The sequence below is a fragment of the Arvicanthis niloticus genome, chromosome 2, assembly GCF_011762505.2.
Source record: "Arvicanthis niloticus isolate mArvNil1 chromosome 2, mArvNil1.pat.X, whole genome shotgun sequence".
NCBI lineage: Eukaryota > Metazoa > Chordata > Mammalia > Rodentia > Muridae > Arvicanthis > Arvicanthis niloticus.
Window position 1 is genome coordinate 51312376 of NC_047659.1, and position 14842 is coordinate 51327217.

At 43.8% G+C, this 14842-nt stretch overlaps 1 pseudogene; it reads right to left on the bottom strand.

Moving 5' to 3' along the window:
* Positions 1 to 6091: 6091 nt before the first annotated feature.
* LOC117703004 (serine/threonine-protein phosphatase 2A 56 kDa regulatory subunit gamma isoform pseudogene) lies at positions 6092 to 8017 on the bottom strand (annotated as a pseudogene).
* Between the last annotated feature and the right edge of the window lie 6825 nt (positions 8018 to 14842).

Here is a 14842-nt window from a genome sequence, read left to right on the forward strand (position 1 = left end):
CCAAAGGTTGGATGTGCCCACAGGGGAAAGAGTGTGGAGGAGCTCAAGCGTGCACAGATCTTAGAAGACTGAGCAGATATCCAGCACTGAGTCAGTATGAAGACCTTGCTTTGTGTGGTTTCTGACTTAAGTAAGCCAATGACTGGGAGAAAGGGGAAGTGGGGGAGGGAGAGAGGGAAGAGAGGGAAGAGAGGGAGGACAGAGAAGGAGAGGGAGAGAGGAAGAGGGAGATGGAGAGAGGGATAGGGAGAAGGAGAAAGGAAGAGGGAGAGGGAGAGAGGAAGAGTGGGCTGGAAGACTACCTATAACTTTGAAACCTGAAGGAAGCTGAGGAGGCCTCCCTAGTATGGCTTGCCACAGCCACTAAGTGGCCCTAAGAGGTGATTGGCTACAGAGTGTTCCTCAGGTTCCACTGTCTGCAGGAGTGGGGAAACCTCATCTTTCCAGACCTGGTCCTATGGCATTGTGTAAAATTAGAAGTCAACTGAAACCAACTGAATTCATTAACATTTTCCCCTTCCTGTATTTGACGCAAGAAATTGCTCAGGATTTGAAACCGGAGTTGACCTTCTGAGACACAGCTGTCTGTGGCTCCAGGCAAAGCCTATGTGGCCAGCCTTTCCGAAGAGAGACCATCCTGGCCTCCCTGCATGCTAAACACAATAATTATGCAAAAATGACCAGTTGCATACATACAGAATGCTCATGAATCTTCATCCTAAAACCGTTTCTCCCTCCTGACACTGGTAGTTTGGCTTGGACACCCCCACCCCCACCCCTCATCCCCCATGAGACTGAGGCATCTAAAGATATGATCATGAAAGGGAAAATGGAACAAAGTTCAGGTGGTGTCAGGGCTCCCATACTTGTGGGTGAATGTCTGCAGGACGTTCAGGGTCATGAAACATCAACAGAAATCAGAAATGTTTCAGGCATCCAGTTTCTCGCTGTCATAATGGTTATGAATAAACCTGTTAAAAAAACTTTTGGATGATGTCAGCTTTCAGATTTGAAAACAACACACACACATTTCTTATTGACAGCAGACACACTCTGCTGGTAGTTTTTGTTTGTTGTTTGTTTGTTTGTTTGTTTTTTTAAGCCACAGAATCCCTTTCTCAGTCTGATCCCGGTGCTCAGTTGTAGGCCGATCCTAAGGTTGTACTGATCCCAAAGTCACTATTATGATCGATCAAAACTTAAAGAGCTTAAGAGGAAGGACTAAGAATTTTTATTTTTTATCTTCCCTTGAGGCCCCATACGTTTTTCAGTTTTACAATAAGAAAAGAGGTGAGGTCTAAAGGATTCGGTCATTATAAAAAATTACTTGGGTTGGAGAGATGGCTCAATGGTTAAGAGCACTGGCTGCTCTTCCAGGGGACCTGAGTTCAATTCCCAGCAACCACATGGTGGCTCACAACCCATCTGTAATGGGATCCGATGTCTTCTAGTGTGGCTGAAGACAAGGACAGTATATATATATATATATATATATATATATATATATATATATATAATTTTAAAAAAGACTTTGTAGTTTCAGTACTTGCTATGTGACCAACGCAAGTAACTTCACTTACCTGGGACTCATTTTAGCCATGACTATAATGAGACCAACAGTGTTGGACATGGAGGCTTTTCTGAGAGCATATGTAGGCTGTCTACCATGCTCAGTGAGCAGAAGCTCTTTAGGTATCTATAACCTCACAGCTGACATCAGCCTAGAGCACGGGACTCTTGACGCTTGCTTGCTCGCTCTGCTCTGAATTCATCCGACAACCAACACTAAGGAGAAAAGGAACGCTTGACCAGCAGTCATTTGGCAATAATAAAGCTGTTTCAGGTTGGAGAGATGGCTCAGGAGTTAAGAGCATTGACTGCTCATTCAGAGGTCCTGAGTTCAATTCCCAGCAACCACATGGTGGCTCACAACCATCAATAATGGGATCCGATGCCTTCTTCTGGTGTGTCTGAAGGCAACGACAGTGTTCTCAGATACATAAAATAAATAAAAAATAAAATCTTTTCTGACAAAAGGTGGTTTCATCCACAATTTGCTTCCCTTCATGGATCTATCAATAATGGCTGCAGCCTAGTTTCTTACGTGAGTTAGGGCCTGACTGCAGCCTGCCCTCATCTGCAGATGGCTCCACAGGGACTGGTTGGAGGCCCAAGGAGAAAGGAAGTTGTGTGAGAAGTTTTCTAGAGTCTCCACATGCAACTTCTTCCTGTTTATAGTACTCATCTGCCCAGTTCAAAGTCATGCTTCCAGACAGGGCCAGCAATGTCCAGGTCTATCTATACACTTGCTTTTAGGGACCATATCATTTTCAGAGATGTCTACATTGGACATGAAAATTTCTACTACAGTGCATACGATGAACAGCACTGTCCTTTTGGGTAGCCAACAAGAAAGGCAAGTTCAATTCATCACCAGGACCCTGCCTTCCTTTCGCTTATCATTTATATCTCCAGCTGTCAGTTTCAGATGCACTTCGCTGGATGCCTCTGGCACCTTAAATTCATCTGACTTGAGGAAGAGCATGAGGTTTTCAATGCGTGTGCGTGCATGCACGGCAAGCATGCAAACACACAATACCAGGTAAGCCTATTTCTTGGTGTTTTTCAGTTCCTTAAGTCATTTTTCTAATCCTCTTTATGTCTTCCCTCTTTGTCAGTCCTTCTGAAAACCTTTCCTAGAAAAGGCAAAGACATAGGCCGTCTCAGTTCTTTACTAGTCTTGTTGGAAACAAGCAGGGCTGTGTGATGAAGTTGAGTGATGGAAGCACTAAGTCTGTAAGACTTCACCCCCTCACTCTGGTTCTGTGCCCCCCAAAAAGCCAACATTTCTTAGCAAACATCGAACACTGTGCTGGATACTGAAGATACAAAGGTGATTCACAGGTCTACCAGCTCGGTACATTTGGAGAGAGAGGGAAAATTGAGTAGTGGGTTCAGCAGATGGTCACAAGAAAAAGCTAGAGCACACACTTGCTAACCAGGCAAACAGAAAATGCTTCAGAAAAGAAAAACTCTGACCAGAAGAGACAGTCTTTATCTAGAAAGAAAGTGGCCTGCAGTTAGGGCCTTGCCAAATTTACTTCAGTAGACACAATCCGTTTGTCCTGGCACTCTAAGACTCTTGCTGCTTCCTGTCCACAGGAAATACAGAAGGACAGGACATACCTGAGAACACTCCTGTGGCTTCAAGTGCCATTTGCTCTTCTACCTGAGAGTTCATGCTCACCTTTGGAAATAAAATGTGTAAACAGCCAGTTGTGGTGGTGTGTGCCTGTATTCTCAGCACTCGGGAAGCTGAGGCAGGAGGTTTGCTTCGAACTTGAGGCCAGCCTGGTCCACATAATGAGCTTCAGTCCAGAGTTACCCAATGAGACTCTGTTCCAGTCAAGATGGCTCTATGGGTAAAGGTGCTTTCACGTGACACAGGTTTGAAAGCCATATGATGGAAGAACGAGTTGTCCTCTGATCTCCACATACATGACATTGCATGCATGTCTGCCTTTCCTCCATAGACCAACAAATACACATAAAAAGCAAAACAAATAAAACCCCACAAACAGACAGATCAAAAAGCAATACAGAAGAGTTCTTTCTGCTTTAGAACCCTTGTGTCAAGGAAGAGGCAATAGCATGCGTGTCTTTGCAATGTGAATGTGGCCATGATACTAAATGAGTTTTATTTTGCTCTGACCTGGCATCGATGCTGGGAATCAGGCAGTAAACATGACAACCAGAGGCCCTAGATTCACAGGTTTAATTGCAGAAACCAACAATTAATTATGCAGTTATGTTTTTAATAAGCACTGTGAGGAGAAGCTGGGGAAACATCTAACAGCTATCAGGGCATTAAGGAAGTCCACTGGAACGGGGCACTGGACAGGGGGTAGGGGAAACAGGGTTAGAGTTGGGCAAAGGGCCATGGGAAGCAGACTGGAGGTAGCATTCCTTTGGGTGGCCCACAAAGAGCTGCAGAAGCTAAGGAGATGGGGGAAAGCCTTTTTGTGTGTGGCCCTGTGGGTACCTTTAAGGATCTCAGTCATTACTCAGTCAGTAACGAGTGTTTTAAAGGTTGCTGAGGGGACAGAGCTGCAAAGGATCAGAATGAGATAGAATGGATGTGGGAAGGAAGGTCAGAAGCTACTGAGACTCACCGAGAATCCAATAAAGCGGCGAGGGTGGAGATGGTTAGTGTGAGGTCAGAGAGAAGGAAAGACAGATGAGGAATGTGGTGAGCAACTCCACAACTGTACAGCTCTCCTTTGGGATAAAGACCCACAGAGTCTCTGCTAGAGAATCAGAGTCCTCAGACTGCTTTTGGGTTGGAGTAGTTATAGGCCAGAGAAAGAGGAGAGAAGCAACGACAGTTTTCCTCTTTTGGTTGGCCATTGTCTGAGTGAACAGTGAGTCAATTAAGGGTGCTGTGCTAGTGCTGCCATGGTACAGAGCTCAGGCATAGGCCTGGGGGATTAAAGAAAGACACATACTTGGGTCATTCATTATGCGAGAATGCCGAAGTTTTACTGAGCAGGTTCAATATATACACCAAACTGGAAGGGAAAAACACAAACAGGAACTCAACTGGGGGGCAGTGGTTTATATAGTGGAAAGTCCCTGCCCCGGGCACCACACCCTCAACAGGATGTTTTGTTCTTAGAAAAACTGCAGAATGTTACTTGGCAGACAGCAGCACATAGAAAGTCTCAGCCAGGGCATGGCAGCCCTTTGGGGTCCTACAGGTTCCCCAATTTTATAGGTGAATATCATCTGTCTTAGGCCACCTTCTGTTAATACCAATTACCCATCACTGGGAATCCCTGCCAGCCTTAGGACCCCTGTCTTAGGTAGGTAAAGACTGCAAAGGAGTTGCCTGTCATTGACTAATTATTCTCTGTAAAGGTTGAGACAAACCTGGGCAGTAGGGTTCTTTCATGCCAGTGACATGAGCACCTGCTTAGTAATTGCCTGGGACTGGGTCTGCTGTCTGCAAAAGTGGCAAAGAAATATCAATCCTGCTGCAGCTTTTCCAGTAGTCCTGTTGGTGGAAACTATGACCAGGCAGAGCTACTTATCCCCATTGACATCAGAACTGGGGGGTTCTTCACAAAGCTTCAGTAGATCTCTGCCTGGGAGAGGCTCCATAGCTACAGGGCACATGCAACGCTCAGGAATCCAAACAGGGCTTTTGGCATCTTTAGGAAAAACACAAACACAACCTCTCACCCTGACTAACACCTTACACTCTTCCATACACCTGATAACGATTCTTTCCATTTCACTAAGCCCAGTGCCTTCTGGGCTCATTTCCAATGTCTTTCTGCAGCAGACAATGCATACTTATTCACTAATAAAAAATTTAAAATCTTGCATGAGGTGTGAGGTAAACTCCTCCTTTTTTGATTTTTCAAGATAATTTTTCAAAGTTAAACGTGCTCTTTCCACTATGGCCTGGCCTTTAATGGCTGAGCCATCTCTCCAGCCCTGAGTTACTAGTTAAACCAACTTTCTATTATAAAAGTTGTGAATTTTTAATTATACCTAATAAGCACTTTTTTTAAACATAAAACATAGAACAACTATCATTCAAAAACAAAACAAAACAAAACAAAAACAGACAATTAACATATGTGGACAGATTGGTACATCAAGACAATGACAGAAAAAACAGAACTAAGGATTTCTCCAGTAGGAGCCAGAGAGAAAGCAGGACGTCTCCTGATTTTTCTCCTGCTCCTAGGAGGGCTCTGAAACAGCCTTTTCCTTCTCTTTTGCTAACACAGCCAGAGAGAGGACAACTGCTTTTCTGAACACACCCCCCCCCATTTTCAAGGTCTAAATTTTTATCTCCTTCCTAGGACCTATGAGGTGTCACAAAAAGCCTCAACACTCCCAAGTTACTCTCTTTTTTAGCACCTGGGAATTCACTTTGGCTAGATTTTCTATTTTAACCCATGCTTCTTCTTGCTCTTTCATTTTTAGCTTCTCTTTGAGTTTCTCTGCTTTTTTGTTTTGTTTTGTTTTGGAGACAGGGTTTCTCTGTGTAGCCCTGGCTGTCCTGGAACTCATTCTGTAGACCAGGCTGGCCTCGAACTCAGAAATCCACCTGCCTTTGCCTCCCAAGTGCTGGGATTAAAGGGGTGTGCCACCACTGCCCAGCGAGTTTCTCTGCTTTGAACTGCTGGGTGCAGTTATTGAAGAGTTTCTGGTTCATCTCCATGAAGAGTTTCAGAGCATTGTATATCAAGCCGTGTATTGTCTTTTGTTCCAGTAGGTCTTTGAGTTGCGGTATAAGGAAGGAAACATGACGGGCAGAATTTTTGCTGCATTGTCACTGATTAAACTCATGATGTACTCATTATTTCAGTAATAGAGTGTCTGCTCTGCCACCTGGAAGTGAGGGCTGGAAACACATTTGGCTAAATGTCAGAAGAGAGGCTCCATGATCTTCACAAATTCTGATGGGTCAGTTTGGCCAGTATTCAAGAAGTGCCATTACCACTGGTCCAGTGAGGGAGGGTGCTATCCTTCTCTAAGAACTGCATGACACAGTACGCCAGCTTGGGATGTTAGACACTCAGGGGCCTCACTTTGTTCAGGGCAGCAACACCTTCAACAGGAAAATCTTGTGCTCTTCCTTTAGTAGTAAGGCAAATCCATTAATTATACTTCCCAGGTAATTCTGCTATGTCATTGTGGTGCTCTGTTTCATAGATAAACCTATAAAATATATTACTGATCTGTTTCCTGATGTAAGCACGCAGACCTAAGAACTTCACATAGATTCTATGCAGAGTCATTTTTAGAAAATCTATCTCCCAAGGATTCTTGTCAAAGAGTTCTAGAAGCTGCAATACAAACTTCTGATCAATATATTTCTTTGCTATATTGGGCTGGATTGGGCTGGAAATCTGGAGACTCCAAAAAATCTTAAGAAAAATTCATAAACAAGCTGCGGATGAGGCCAGGTTGTTTGTGATGTTGGTTCATCTCCTCCTGGGTCAAATTCTGCTCCTGTAGGAATGGAGGAGGGTGGCAAGGTTTGAAACATATTAACTGCAAACATGTGGACGGCCTCGGGGTAACTGGTCTCTGTGATCACATTCCGGTTGTGGGTGGTATGTTCCACCATCTCCTTGAGCACAGCTCGCTTCACTTCCTTCCACTTCAGGTCACTCAGTGGGTCAGAAGCAAAGTCAAAGAGGACACAATACTGACATAGTTTCTGGATAAAAAGCTTCTCTTGACCCGCAGGAGGACTATCTTTTAAAGATGGGAGATTTTGCAGTTCTCTATTATTTCTGGCATTAAACCGTGAAGAGTTCTGCCATTTGTCTTTCTTCACAGGAACAACGATGGGCTGAGGGACTGGTACTTTTATTTTAGTAATATCGAAGACTAGAGAGCTGTGAGCCTGTTTTTCCTGCTGGCTATCTCTGCTTCTACTGTATCTTGTCCTTCTTTTGAACCTTTTCCACTTTTCACCAGTTTTGGTGGTTCTTTTCTCCTTCTTGTTTTTATTCGGCATGGCTGGTGCAGCCCCCCGGGGACTGAATTGCTCGTCCGCTCTCGCTTCCCTTTTTTCCAGGCTCCTCTTCCAATTTTTGACCTTGCATTTCTTCAATTTTTTTTCTTTAAATCAGCTATTTCCTTTTCTAAAATTTCTTCCTCATCCTCAAAACTGGAGCTATTCTCCACCTCATGCAAGGATTTCTTAGCTGCATCATCCTGTGCCACTACTTGTAGGAAGGAACTCCTAGTCCCCATGGTGCAATCAAAATGATCAAAACTTACATAGTGCTTCTTACTTTCAGTTTGATCCCGCACCGCTTCTCCAATATGTTCCACTCACTGAGCCAGCGACTTCTTTCAGGAACGATCCCGTCAGGTTCTCTTCACTTTCCCGATCTTGGTGAAACCTCCACTTGACAGTGCCAGTGCCACAACAGTACCGAGCTCGAACATAGGCCTGGGGGATTAAAAGAAGACACAGACTCGGGTCATTCGTTATGAGAGAATGCTGAAGCTTTTCCTGAGCAGGTTCAATATATACACCAAACCGGAAGGGAAAAACACAAATAGGAACTCAACTGGGGGGCAGTGGTTTGTATAGTGGAAAGTCCCTGCCTGGGGCATCACCCTTCAACAGAATGTTTTGTTCTTAGAAAAACTGCAGAATGCTACTTGGCAGACAGCAGCACTCGGAAAAGTCTCAACAAGGGCATGGCAGCCTTTCGGGGTCCTACAAAGGGAAGTCAGGTGGTCAATAGTCATCTTGTGGTTTGCCAATAGGATGGGGAAGGGCAAGAACTTACACATCACGTTATTTCAATTTTGGGAATCAAATTTACCCCCCATTCCTTCCCCCCCCCCCCAGACAGAGTTTCTCTGTGTAGCCCCGGCTGTCCTGGACACTCTGTAGACCATGTTGGCCTCAAACTCAGAAACCCACCTGCCTCTGCCTTCCAAGTGCTGGGATTAAAGTCGTGCACCACCACTGCTTGGCCCAAATTACTTTTAACAGACTGTCACTGTTCAACCAAAATGGAGGAGCTTTACAAAATGGTGTGACCCTGGTTAATGGTAGCAACAGGGAAAAAGGCGGTCCAAAGAAAGGCAAGGTCAGAAATGAAAATGACTGGTCAGATTGTTTTGTTTTCTCTTTGCTTTTTCTTTTCTTTTCATTTTTTTTTCTTTTTGAGACTGGGCCTTGAACTCCACATACAGCAAAGGGTGATCTTGAACTCCCGATCCCCCTGCTTTACCTCCAAGTTCCGGGGTTCCACGTGTGTGCCAGCACACCTGGTTTAAGATTAGCTCACTTGTAGTTATACTCGCCTTTCCTTCACTACACACACACACACACACACACACACACACACACACACACACACACTGAGATGTACTGAGGTTAGTTGTGGCAACACCCCCCCCCCAGCATTCCCAATTCTCCCATATAACCTAGTGCTGGGCTTTAAGCAGAGCCTCAGAGTTGGATTTCCAGATGCTAGCAGAAAATGGGAGGTCTACAGTTAGCTATCCAGAAAGGAAGGCAAATAAATGGGCTAACAGGACTGAGTTAGCTACACTGACACAGGTCCTCCAGGTCTTCCTTTCAGGGGCAGAGATGAGCAACTCAGCTGCAGTTGTGTTTGAGGCTCTCCCTGGGACTGGCTTGGATACTGTGGTCACTAAGTAACTATTACTTGAGGGGAAGCCAAGCTCAGCAGCGTAGAAGGTGGAGCTGTTCTGAGGTCTCTAGAGCTGGGTAGTCACAGCACAAACCAAGGAGACCTTGGCTTCTATAGCTTTGTTACAGAAAGACAAGGGAACACGGATGCATGGGGGCCTGGCTGCTGCTGTGAAGTAGGGACTTCAGGGCAAACAAAATGAAATCAGATGGGCTGAAGAGAAGCCTCAGGGGTTATGGTGGACCTGGGTTCAATTCTGAGCACCCATGTGGCAGCTCCAGCTGTCTGTAACTCCAGTTCCAGGGGATCCAACACCCTCACACAGACATGCAGGCAAAAGACCGATGCATGTAAAAATAAATGAATAAATAGATCATTTTTTGAAAGTGAGCTCAGAGTCAGGAATTCTAGTGACAGACCCTTGAGGATTCTGTATTCTCTGTTTCAAAGCAAGGAGACCATGAAAGATGGAAACTAAGTATGTATAACTCTTGGTCTAATATAGTTATGGAAACTCAGGCCCTAAGATTCTACATAGGTTTGGGGGAGTGAGGAGACCGGCAAACAGAAAGGCCTCCAAATAGTGAGGACAGCAGAGCCTGCTTGGCTCCATTTGGCAGAACCTGAGGCCAAGATCGGGATGTGTACTCCTTTCTCTGGGCTCCAGATTAGGAAGTGATGGCTTTGCCTATTTTCATTCAGCCCAACACCTGTTAGTGTCTGAAAGAAATTCTGTCTTTAATTCAGTCCCCAGTTTCCCAAAAACTTTCCTGAAAATTCAGGCCGCTCGACGCACTTGGTCAGAATTGGGTCCTTTGGAGTTTCGTTGACTCGGCCTCCTCATACCCTTCTCCAGGCAGCCCAGCCTCTGGCTTCTTGTCTAGGCCTCTCAGTCTTCCATAACAAAGGAAATAAATACAATTTTTATACCTTTTGGTGAATCATATTCTCTCCATGTGGCAGCAGATGTGCAGACAGGGAAGCTGCCCAAGAGCCTTCTGGACTCTATCTGCTTCTGCAAATGGTGGCCCCCTTCACCACATGAGTTCACTGGACCTGGGGTAGAAAGAACAGGAAGCTGGAGCTGTGTCAATCAGAACTATTTCAAAAGATGTGAGGGCGATGGTTGAGTCCTTATCTCAAAAGCTTCTTACCTGATTTCTATTTTTGAGAAGGAACTTATCAGCACACAATCAGAATAAACACAATTTTAGAGAGAGATTTCAACAAAGAGCCTTTAGATAAACCATACTTGTCAGAAGGCAATTTTTCAACAAAGAGCCTTTAGATACTATTTAGTTCTCTTTTCTTATAATAGATGGGTGAGTTACTTCTTGGAAGGCTCCCAGGGGCCTTGCAAAAGAACAATGGACAATAGTCTCCTAATTCCATTAGTTTTTTAAAAAAAGAAATGGTTTCAGAGGTCTCAATCTTGGGGGATTTCGGAAAGCATTACATAAGAGGAGTTGGCACAGAAACATAAACCTGTCCCAGTGAGCACATATTTCAGAAGCCATAAAAAAATGTTAAATTGGAGGCTGGGCTGGGTGGCACAGACCTTTAATCCCAGCCCTGGGGAGGCAGATCTCTGTGAGTTCAAGGTCAGCCTGTCTACATAGAAAGTTTCAAGACAGCCAGGGCTCTGTAGAAAGACACTGTCACAAACAAAACAAAACAAAACAAACAAACATGAAAAAAAATACTGAGTTGGATATATTTGGATCAGTTTGAGGGATAGACTCTGGCCTGTGCTAAACGAGAGTTCGTGGATCTGCTCCCTCCTTCTCTGCAAGGAGTTTCCACTGTAGTGGCCTAGGGTTCCTGATTTATTCATAGCAGCCATCTTTGTTTTGATAAAGAACGTCACTACATTAAAGCTTGGAATTCTTTTCCAACCCCTTGGATACATTTCTCTGGTTAGGGTCAGAATAATATCTGTGGCACCTTATCCAACCTCCCAAAAGAATCATCTAGAACTATGTATGCTGTCTAATATCGTATCCACTACCAATATGTGATTAGTAAATTTGTGGAAAATAATAAAAATTTAAAAATGTTACATCTCAATTTCTAACACTGTATTTCTGGGCCTCCTCTGTCCCCCACCTCCCTCCCCTCCCACCCTACCCCTTCCTCCTCTGTTCCCCCCTCCCCCCGCCTTCTGTTCTTGCTTTCCCCATCCCTTTCCTTCTCTTTGCTGGAGATAAAACTTGAATCTTTTTTATATTTTGCTGCTTCTGTATATGAGTGTTTTATCTGCATGCATGTCTGTGCACTGTGTTCATGCCTGGTTCCTTCAGAGGCCAAAAGAGGTCATCCGATCTCCTGGAGTTGGAGCTCCAGGTGGTTGTGGACACTGGGAACTAACTTAGGTCCTCTGTGAGCTACAGAGGAGATTGTGTTTAAGCCCTCTGCATCTAAGCGAACACTGCTTAGTGAGAGGTTCAAGCACTGTGAACAAGAGAAAGGACCAAAAGGTTCTATTCTAAGCCGATGTTGTTATGAAAACGGCAAGATCATGAGCGTTGACTGAAATTAACACTACTAATTAATACTACTAATAATTTTTATGTGTATGAGTGTTTTCTCTGCACATATATCTGTGTGTCACAGATGTGCCTGGTACCCTTGGAGGACAGAAGAGGGCATCAGATTCCCTGAAACTGGAGTACAGATGGTTGTAAGCTGCCATGTGGGTGCTGGGAACTGAACCCAGATCCTTCACAAGCTCAGGAAGTGCTCTGAACCACGGAGTCATCTTTCCAGCATCAAGAAAATAACTTATTGAATAATTAAATGTAAAGCTGCATCGGATAGCTAGACTCTGAATAAATTACTCTCAGCTTGAAAATGCTTAGTACTTAAAAAAAAAGTGGTACCTTAAAAAAAAAAAAAAAACACATGATTGTTGATGATACCAAATCCCTAATTAAATTTAATTAAATTTTAATTTAATTTTTTAATTCTGAAATTTAAAAAGAGAGGCAGGAAGACAAGGCAGCCAGCCAGTAGGAGCACCCTTCTTTCCCCGACCCAACCCCAAGTCCCCTCGTGCTTTCTTCTCCTATCTGTTCTGCCTGCCAGCTTCCTTTTGTTTCTTTTTTTTTTTTCTTTTTAAAGTACCCTTTTTTTCTTGTCTCTCTCTCCCTGCTTGTTGCTGAACACAGCATTGTACCAGATAAATGACTCTTTGTTTGCTTCATCTGAAACAGGGTCTTCATGTAGAACCCAGCCTGGTTTTGAACTTAAGGTCCTTCTGTTTCAACCTCCTGAGTCCTGGGATTACAGGCCTGTGTCCCTGTACTCAACTATGAGACAGCTTCCGAATGCTAAGATCTTAATACATAGGCTTTGAAGATTCTTTATTAAGACTGAATGGGAACAGACTTTGATAACTTATGCTATTATTAATAAGACCATTTACTTTATAGCTTCATTTTAAATTTATATTAGAAATTACTTTGTATTTTGATAAGCATCGTAGAAAAGAATAATTCCATCCAATATCCATCTGGTTGGATTCTTGGTGTCACTGTGTGAAGTACAGGCTGGATTACTTTTATTTTTATGATTAAAAAAAAAAACTAAGTCTTTGAGAGTGGGACATGCATCATCAGATAACAATGGGCAAGCCCTTGACCAACATTTAAGAGCTCTGGTATAGTCAGTGTCCACTAAAAAAGGGTGATCACGAGAGCAACATGGTGCCCACAAGTGATTTTTCACCTACTTGGCAGAAGTGACTGAGGAGGCTTTCCCCAGTGCACCTGTGTGGGCTATTTCTCATATGCTCTTTGGTCACCTAGTGTGCTTGAAAAAAAAAAAAAAAAAGTGAAACTAAGAGCAGGATGTAGCCAGACACAAACATACACAGACTTTGCAACTCGCTACTAAATGGAACACTAACCTACACCCCCAACTCCCTGCCCCCACCCCTGCTTCTTTTTTTGAGACACAGTTTCTCTGTGTAAGCTTGGTTGTCCTGGAACTCTTAAAGAAAAGGCTGGCCTTGAACTCAGAGATCCGCCTGCCTCTGCTGAGTGGATCAATACTTTTCTTGTACAAATGTGTAACTTTGAGGTTTCATTACACTATTTGGGTAAAGACAGGGTGTGAAGTGTGAGGCAGTTTTGGTGGGAGTGGGAGAGAGTATTTACAATAAAGTGTAATGATGGTAACAGGTTAAAGGGAAGATGGAGAAGTTAGCATTGGCTATCCCAGGCCTTGCACAGATAGCTTGACCTGACTGTTGAACCCAGAATATTTTTTTGCTACAATTTAATTAAAGGCTGGGTCCAGGCCAGTTAGTGAAAGATAAAACAAAGGTGAGCTGATTTTGCAATTTCTTCAGGTGACTGCCACCTCCCTTGCTTCATCGTAAATCCTTCACAATCCTCTCCACATCCTTAGGGCTTCCTGCAGTCTGCACACTCCAAGCTCTGAAAGCATCCTGGGCTTTGTTCTGCTCTACTTGGGCCAAGTCAAGCTACTGTAATTACCTGGATTATATGTGCCTCCGGTAGCCAGATGATCTTGTCTATGATAAATTGTCAGATAGGTGACTGGCATCGTCTCCTCTCTGCGTGTGCCAGCCAGTTACTTAAAAGTGGTAACTTCCCAGTGTAAGCATCTCAAAGCTGACATGTCTGGAAACTAATTTCTATGTAAACATGCTCCTCGTTTTGTGCTCTTAATTTGATTCTGGACAGTTGGGGGTTGAAGACCGAAGTGTGCGTGGGAGGGTTTGAAGTTCCCTGTATCCTTCTCAGTCAGGATAAATCTTGTTCTGCTGTATGAACACAGCCAGTGTTTTAGATGTGCCTATAGGGGACCAACAGTGATGGTAATGGGGACCCATCTCTAAGGATTTGTGCACCTCTTCTCCAAGAGCCAGCAGGTCTAAACTTTTCTTTCCCTGGTCTCCCATTTAGATAGTGGCTGGAGGACAAAGTGTCACCAACTATAGCAATTGATGTCTACGCTAAAGTGTACAGTTGCACTTTTTTAAAAAGCAGGGTTCCATATGGCAGCCCAGGTTGGATTTTCTTTTAATTATATAAAAAAGATTTTATTTACTTTAATATTATGTGTATGAGTGCTTTGCCTGTATGTTCGTTTGTCTGGTGCCCATGGAGGTCAGAAGGGAGAGTTACATTCCCTGGAACAAGAGTTACAGATGGTGTGAGCCGCCATGTGGCTTCTAGGAACTAAACCGGGTCCTCTCTCTTCAAGAGCAGCAAGTGTTCTAAACCACTGAGTCATCTCGCCAGCCTTTTTCTTTTTTAATTATATTTTTTATTATTTAAAACAATTTTAAATTCAGGTATATTTTGATCATATTCCTCCCCTTCCCAAGTGCTTCCAGACCCTCTTCCTCTCCTTAGCCACCCAAACTTAAAGTTTTCTTTCTCAACAAACAAAAACACAATACAATAACTCCCCCAAACAAAGAAAACAAACAAAACCACACCTCAAAAGAGGAATAAAAAAAAACCTCCACCAAACACTACACACACACACACACACAAACTATGCAGTCCTTTATATGTTGGTCAACTTCTCCTGAACATGAGCCTGTTCTGGAGTGGTTGATAAACCTGCTGTCACTCTGTTGGAGGAAACTGATTTTCCCTCTC